At 55.6% G+C, this 7,500-nt stretch overlaps 2 non-coding genes and 1 pseudogene across 2 annotated transcripts; all 3 read right to left on the bottom strand.

Annotated features, from left to right (window-relative positions):
* Positions 1–182, bottom strand: part of LOC144419249 (large subunit ribosomal RNA) — a 3,695-nt pseudogene extending 3,513 nt beyond the window's left edge.
* Positions 183–470: 288 nt separating this feature from the next.
* Positions 471–624, bottom strand: LOC144419253 (5.8S ribosomal RNA). The gene has a single exon (XR_013473939.1). It is a non-coding gene; the product is annotated as a 5.8S ribosomal RNA (ribosomal RNA).
* A 298-nt stretch (positions 625–922) lies between these two features.
* LOC144419245 (small subunit ribosomal RNA) lies at positions 923–2,732 on the bottom strand. The gene has a single exon (XR_013473935.1). It is a non-coding gene; the product is annotated as a small subunit ribosomal RNA (ribosomal RNA).
* Between the last annotated feature and the right edge of the window lie 4,768 nt (positions 2,733–7,500).

Here is a 7,500-nt window from a genome sequence, read left to right as displayed (position 1 = left end):
TCGCCGTTAGCCGCACTGGGACTTCCGTACGTCACAACTCGGCGCGCTCGAAAAGCGCGCAGATTCGACGCTGGACTCTTCCCGGTTCACTCGCCGTTACTCAGGGAATCCCTGTTGGTTTCTTTTCCTCCGCTTAATAATATGCTTAAATTCAGCGGGTGCTCTCGCCTGAACTCAGGTCGTATGTGTCAAGCGGGCCGCTTCTTACACGGCCCGCTGGCATCGCAAGTCGTCGCCGCCGGCGCCGACCGAGCGCGTACCGTCGCCGCCTTGGCCCACGGTCGGTCTTGATCTCGTGACCGGACCGACCGACCTGGACCCGCCCCTCGAACGTAGTTGAACACGTCGAGGGGCCGGCGGTGTACGGGACACGCGGTCGCGCCGAGAAAGCTCGGCGACCGCTTCAACTTGGGGCGACGCCCGGCCGTCTTCGCAGAGGCCAGGCGACGGCCCTCGGGTGAGGACGAACGCGACCCTGAGGCAGACGCGGTCCCGGGATTGACCCGAGACCGCAATTCGCGTTCAGAAGGTCGACGTTCAATGTGTTCTGCAATTCACATTACTTCTCGCACTTGGCTGCGTCCTTCATCGACTCGCGAGCCGAGTGATCCACCGTTAAGAGTCGTCCTCGACGTTTCGCCCGGCGCCGAAGCGCGCGGACGTCACACTGTGGGATCGACCACAAAACCACCACCGACAACAACTGCACAAAAACACCAACAAACGGCGCCGAGCGACCGCCGGGCTGGGCCGGCGGCACATCGAGCGCGGTGCCCAGAAGCCACCATCGCACTCGGCTGCCTTGCTATGCCAACGTGTTACGCGTGTCGCACGGGGCGGAACCCCGATTGACGGCCGCCCTCTCGGCGGCACCCAAAGACAATTAAGTGCGCGGTCGGCCGGGGCCTACCACCACTTTCGGTAATGATCCTTCCGCAGGTTCACCTACGGAAACCTTGTTACGACTTTTACTTCCTCTAAATGATCAAGTTTGATCGTCTTCTCGACACGCCGACGCGGCCGTTGCCAGCCGCGACGGGGCCGATCCAAGGATCTCACTAAACCATTCAATCGGTAGTAGCGACGGGCGGTGTGTACAAAGGGCAGGGACGTAATCAACGCAAGTTGATGACTTGCGCTTACTGGGAATTCCTCGTTCAAGGGAAACAATTGCAAGTCCCTATCCCAATCACGAATGAGGTTCAACGGGTTACCCGGACCTTTCGGCCTAGGTTAGACACTCGCTGCTTCACTCAGTGTAGCGCGCGTGCGGCCCCGGACATCTAAGGGCATCACAGACCTGTTATTGCTCAATCTCGTGTGGCTAAACGCCACTAGTCCCTCTAAGAAGTTAGACGCCGACCGAGAAGGTCGCGTAACTATTTAGCATGCCAGAGTCTCGTTCGTTATCGGAATTAACCAGACAAATCGCTCCACCAACTAAGAACGGCCATGCACCACCACCCACAGAATCAAGAAAGAGCTCTCAATCTGTCAATCCTACCTGTGTCCGGGCCGGGTGAGTTTCCCCGTGTTGAGTCAAATTAAGCCGCAGGCTCCACTCCTGGTGGTGCCCTTCCGTCAATTCCTTTAAGTTTCAGCTTTGCAACCATACTTCCCCCGGAACCCAAAGACTTTGGTTTCCCGGAAGCTGCCGGAAAGGTCGTCATGGTAACGCCTCCCGATCGCTAGTTGGCATCGTTTATAGTCAGAACTAGGACGGTATCTGATCGTCTTCGAACCTCTGACTTTCGCTCTTGATTAAAGAAAACATTCTTGGCGAATGCTTTCGCAGTAGTTCGTCTTCCGCCGATCCAAGAATTTCACCTCTAACGGCAGAGTACGGACGCCCCCGTCTGTCCCTCTTAATCATTACCTCGTGCTCCGAAAACCAACAAAATAGAACCGAGGTCCTATTCCATTATTCCATGCAACACTATGCAGGCGAACAGCCTGCTTTGAACACTCTAATTTTTTCAAAGTAAACTTATCGGCCACCGCCGACACTCAGTCAAGAGCACCGACGGAGAACCGAAGGTGAGGCGAACGCAACCAGTGACACGCCTTGCGACGGACCGGCGGCGCTCGCCCAAAATCCAACTACGAGCTTTTCAACCGCAACAACTTTAGCATACACTGTTGGAGCTGGAATTACCGCGGCTGCTGGCACCAGACTTGCCCTCCAATGGATACTCGTTAAGAGTTTTAGGATGTACTCATTCCAATTACAGGGCCTCGTTAGAGTCCTGTATTGTTATTTTTCGTCACTACCTCCCCGTGTCGGGAATGGGTAATTTGCGCGCCTGCTGCCTTCCTTGGATGTGGTAGCCGTTTCTCAGGCTCCCTCTCCGGAATCGAACCCTGATTCCCCGTTACCCGTTATCACAAAGGTAGGCACGTAGCGTACCTTCGACAGTTGATAGGGCAGACACTTGAATGATACGTCGTCGGTGCAGAGACCGTACGATCCGCGTGGTTATCCAGAGTCATCAAACGTCACAGGACGAACCCGGTCGGTTTTGATCTGATAAAAGCGCGCCTCCCGAAGTCGGCGCTTAATGCATGTATTAGCTCTAGAATTACCACAGTTATCCACTTCGCTTACGAGACCAAATAAACCAAGACTGATTTAATGAGCCATTCGCAGTTTCGCTTTACGAGAACTCGTACTTGCACCTGCATGGCTTAATCTTTGAGACAAGCATATCACTACTGGCAGGATCAACCAGATAGCTGCGACAGCTGCGCTCGGCCCTTGCTGGGCCGCCCGGCGCGTGCTCGTCGCATTCGTTTAAGACCGAGGCGATCGCCTGCGGCCGTACTCGGCTTCGACAGTCGCTGGCCGCGACGTCCACGCTCTCGCCGGCAGTGCCAGGCGGAGCGATTTGCGTTTTTTCTTTGCTCGCCCTCTCTCGGGCTCGATCCATTCAGTTTCGCACAAACAAGAGCTCTGCCGGCCGCCTGCAGCGGTGCCTAAAACCCGGGCATAACAATGCGACCGTTCTGCTAGGCCGACAAGCGCTCAAGCCAGACGCTCGATCGAACGCCCCCTACATATTAGTCGAGACAACGGCTCGCTCATTAGCATCGCGTTTGTACTTTAACTTTTTTCGGCTCGGCTTCTTTCGACGCCGATGCCGGCGACGCAGCACTCTCTCGCCCGCCAGCCACCGAGAAAAGGGTGCGCTCCGACCGGCCCCGCACCGCTCTTTCTTGGCTCATTCGAAATTACTGTCTTTCGCTCTGACATGCCTTACCTAGGGTTAGGTTAGTATGCTTGCACGTTTGTACTTTAACTTTTTTCGGCTCGGCTTCTTTCGACGCCGATGCCGGCGACGCAGCACTCTCTCGCCCGCCAGCCACCGAGAAAAGGGTGCGCTCCGACCGGCCCCGCACCGCTCTTTCATGGCTCATTCGAAATTACTGTCTTTCGCTCTGACATGCCTTACCTAGGGTTAGGTTAGTATGCTTGCACGTTTGTACTTTAACTTTTTTTGGCTCGGCTTCTTTCGACGCCGATGCCGGCGACGCAGCACTCTCTCGCCCGCCAGCCACCTAGAAAAGGGTGCGCTCCGACCGGCCCCGCACCGCTCTTTCTTGGCTCATTCGAAATTACTGTCTTTCGCTCTGACATGCCTTACCTAGGGTTAGGTTAGTATGCTTGCACGTTTGTACTTTAACTTTTTTCGGCTCGGCTTCTTTCGACGCCGATGCCGGCGACGCAGCACTCTCTCGCCCGCCAGCCACCGAGAAAAGGGTGCGCTCCGACCGGCCCCGCACCGCTCTTTCATGGCTCATTCGAAATTACTGTCTTTCGCTCTGACATGCCTTACCTAGGGTTAGGTTAGTATGCTTGCACGTTTGTACTTTAACTTTTTTTGGCTCGGCTTCTTTCGACGCCGATGCCGGCGACGCAGCACTCTCTCGCCCGCCAGCCACCGAGAAAAGGGTGCGCTCCGACCGGCCCCGCACCGCTCTTTCATGGCTCATTCGAGTTTACTGTCTTTCGCTCTGACATGCCTTACCTAGGGTTAGGTTAGTATGCTTGCACGTTTGTACATTAACTTTTTTCGGCTCGGCTTCTTTCGACGCCGATGCCGGCGACGCAGCACTCTCTCGCCCGCCAGCCACCGAGAAAAGGGTGCGCTCCGACCGGCCCCGCACCGCTCATTCTTGGCTCATTCGAAATTACTGTCTTTCGCTCTGACATGCCTTACCTAGGGTTAGGTTAGTATGCTTGCACGTTTGTACATTAACTTTTTTCGGCTCGGCTTCTTTCGACGCCGATGCCGGCGACGCAGCACTCTCTCGCCCGCCAGCCACCGAGAAAAGGGTGCGCTCCGACCGGCCCCGCACCGCTCTTTCATGGCTCATTCGAAATTACTGTCTTTCGCTCTGACATGCCTTACCTAGGGTTAGGTTAGTATGCTTGCACGTTTGTACTTTAACTTTTTTTGGCTCGGCTTCTTTCGACGCCGATGCCGGCGACGCAGCACTCTCTCGCCCGCCAGCCACCTAGAAAAGGGTGCGCTCCGACCGGCCCCGCACCGCTCTTTCTTGGCTCATTCGAAATTACTGTCTTTCGCTCTGACATGCCTTACCTAGGGTTAGGTTAGTATGCTTGCACGTTTGTACTTTAACTTTTTTCGGCTCGGCTTCTTTCGACGCCGATGCCGGCGACGCAGCACTCTCTCGCCCGCCAGCCACCGAGAAAAGGGTGCGCTCCGACCGGCCCCGCACCGCTCTTTCTTGGCTCATTCGAAATTACTGTCTTTCGCTCTGACATGCCTTACCTAGGGTTAGGTTAGTATGCTTGCACGTTTGTACATTAACTTTTTTCGGCTCGGCTTCTTTCGACGCCGATGCCGGCGACGCAGCACTCTCTCGCCCGCCAGCCACCGAGAAAAGGGTGCGCTCCGACCGGCCCCGCACCGCTCTTTCATGGCTCATTCGAAATTACTGTCTTTCGCTCTGACATGCCTTACCTAGGGTTAGGTTAGTATGCTTGCACGTTTGTACTTTAACTTTTTTTGGCTCGGCTTCTTTCGACGCCGATGCCGGCGACGCAGCACTCTCTCGCCCGCCAGCCACCTAGAAAAGGGTGCGCTCCGACCGGCCCCGCACCGCTCTTTCTTGGCTCATTCGAAATTACTGTCTTTCGCTCTGACATGCCTTACCTAGGGTTAGGTTAGTATGCTTGCACGTTTGTACTTTAACTTTTTTCGGCTCGGCTTCTTTCGACGCCGATGCCGGCGACGCAGCACTCTCTCGCCCGCCAGCCACCGAGAAAAGGGTGCGCTCCGACCGGCCCCGCACCGCTCTTTCATGGCTCATTCGAAATTACTGTCTTTCGCTCTGACATGCCTTACCTAGGGTTAGGTTAGTATGCTTGCACGTTTGTACTTTAACTTTTTTTGGCTCGGCTTCTTTCGACGCCGATGCCGGCGACGCAGCACTCTCTCGCCCGCCAGCCACCTAGAAAAGGGTGCGCTCCGACCGGCCCCGCACCGCTCTTTCTTGGCTCATTCGAAATTACTGTCTTTCGCTCTGACATGCCTTACCTAGGGTTAGGTTAGTATGCTTGCACGTTTGTACTTTAACTTTTTTCGGCTCGGCTTCTTTCGACGCCGATGCCGGCGACGCAGCACTCTCTCGCCCGCCAGCCACCGAGAAAAGGGTGCGCTCCGACCGGCCCCGCACCGCTCTTTCATGGCTCATTCGAAATTACTGTCTTTCGCTCTGACATGCCTTACCTAGGGTTAGGTTAGTATGCTTGCACGTTTGTACTTTAACTTTTTTTGGCTCGGCTTCTTTCGACGCCGATGCCGGCGACGCAGCACTCTCTCGCCCGCCAGCCACCGAGAAAAGGGTGCGCTCCGACCGGCCCCGCACCGCTCTTTCATGGCTCATTCGAGTTTACTGTCTTTCGCTCTGACATGCCTTACCTAGGGTTAGGTTAGTATGCTTGCACGTTTGTACATTAACTTTTTTCGGCTCGGCTTCTTTCGACGCCGATGCCGGCGACGCAGCACTCTCTCGCCCGCCAGCCACCGAGAAAAGGGTGCGCTCCGACCGGCCCCGCACCGCTCATTCTTGGCTCATTCGAAATTACTGTCTTTCGCTCTGACATGCCTTACCTAGGGTTAGGTTAGTATGCTTGCACGTTTGTACATTAACTTTTTTCGGCTCGGCTTCTTTCGACGCCGATGCCGGCGACGCAGCACTCTCTCGCCCGCCAGCCACCGAGAAAAGGGTGCGCTCCGACCGGCCCCGCACCGCTCTTTCATGGCTCATTCGAAATTACTGTCTTTCGCTCTGACATGCCTTACCTAGGGTTAGGTTAGTATGCTTGCACGTTTGTACTTTAACTTTTTTTGGCTCGGCTTCTTTCGACGCCGATGCCGGCGACGCAGCACTCTCTCGCCCGCCAGCCACCTAGAAAAGGGTGCGCTCCGACCGGCCCCGCACCGCTCTTTCTTGGCTCATTCGAAATTACTGTCTTTCGCTCTGACATGCCTTACCTAGGGTTAGGTTAGTATGCTTGCACGTTTGTACTTTAACTTTTTTCGGCTCGGCTTCTTTCGACGCCGATGCCGGCGACGCAGCACTCTCTCGCCCGCCAGCCACCGAGAAAAGGGTGCGCTCCGACCGGCCCCGCACCGCTCTTTCTTGGCTCATTCGAAATTACTGTCTTTCGCTCTGACATGCCTTACCTAGGGTTAGGTTAGTATGCTTGCACGTTTGTACATTAACTTTTTTCGGCTCGGCTTCTTTCGACGCCGATGCCGGCGACGCAGCACTCTCTCGCCCGCCAGCCACCGAGAAAAGGGTGCGCTCCGACCGGCCCCGCACCGCTCTTTCATGGCTCATTCGAAATTACTGTCTTTCGCTCTGACATGCCTTACCTAGGGTTAGGTTAGTATGCTTGCACGTTTGTACTTTAACTTTTTTTGGCTCGGCTTCTTTCGACGCCGATGCCGGCGACGCAGCACTCTCTCGCCCGCCAGCCACCTAGAAAAGGGTGCGCTCCGACCGGCCCCGCACCGCTCTTTCTTGGCTCATTCGAAATTACTGTCTTTCGCTCTGACATGCCTTACCTAGGGTTAGGTTAGTATGCTTGCACGTTTGTACTTTAACTTTTTTCGGCTCGGCTTCTTTCGACGCCGATGCCGGCGACGCAGCACTCTCTCGCCCGCCAGCCACCGAGAAAAGGGTGCGCTCCGACCGGCCCCGCACCGCTCTTTCATGGCTCATTCGAGTTTACTGTCTTTCGCTCTGACATGCCTTACATAGGGTTAGGTTAGTATGCTTGCACGTTTGTACTTTAACTTTTTTTGGCTCGGCTTCTTTCGACGCCGATGCCGGCGACGCAGCACTCTCTCGCCCGCCAGCCACCTAGAAAAGGGTGCGCTCCGACCGGCCCCGCACCGCTCTTTCTTGGCTCATTCGAAATTACTGTCTTTCGCTCTGACATGCCTTACCTAGGGTTAGGTTAGTATG

Source organism: Styela clava, unplaced genomic scaffold, assembly GCF_964204865.1.
Source record: "Styela clava unplaced genomic scaffold, kaStyClav1.hap1.2 HAP1_SCAFFOLD_108, whole genome shotgun sequence".
Taxonomy (NCBI): domain Eukaryota; kingdom Metazoa; phylum Chordata; class Ascidiacea; order Stolidobranchia; family Styelidae; genus Styela; species Styela clava.
Note: the sequence above shows the minus strand (reverse complement) of the source record. Positions and strands in the feature narration are given on the sequence as shown.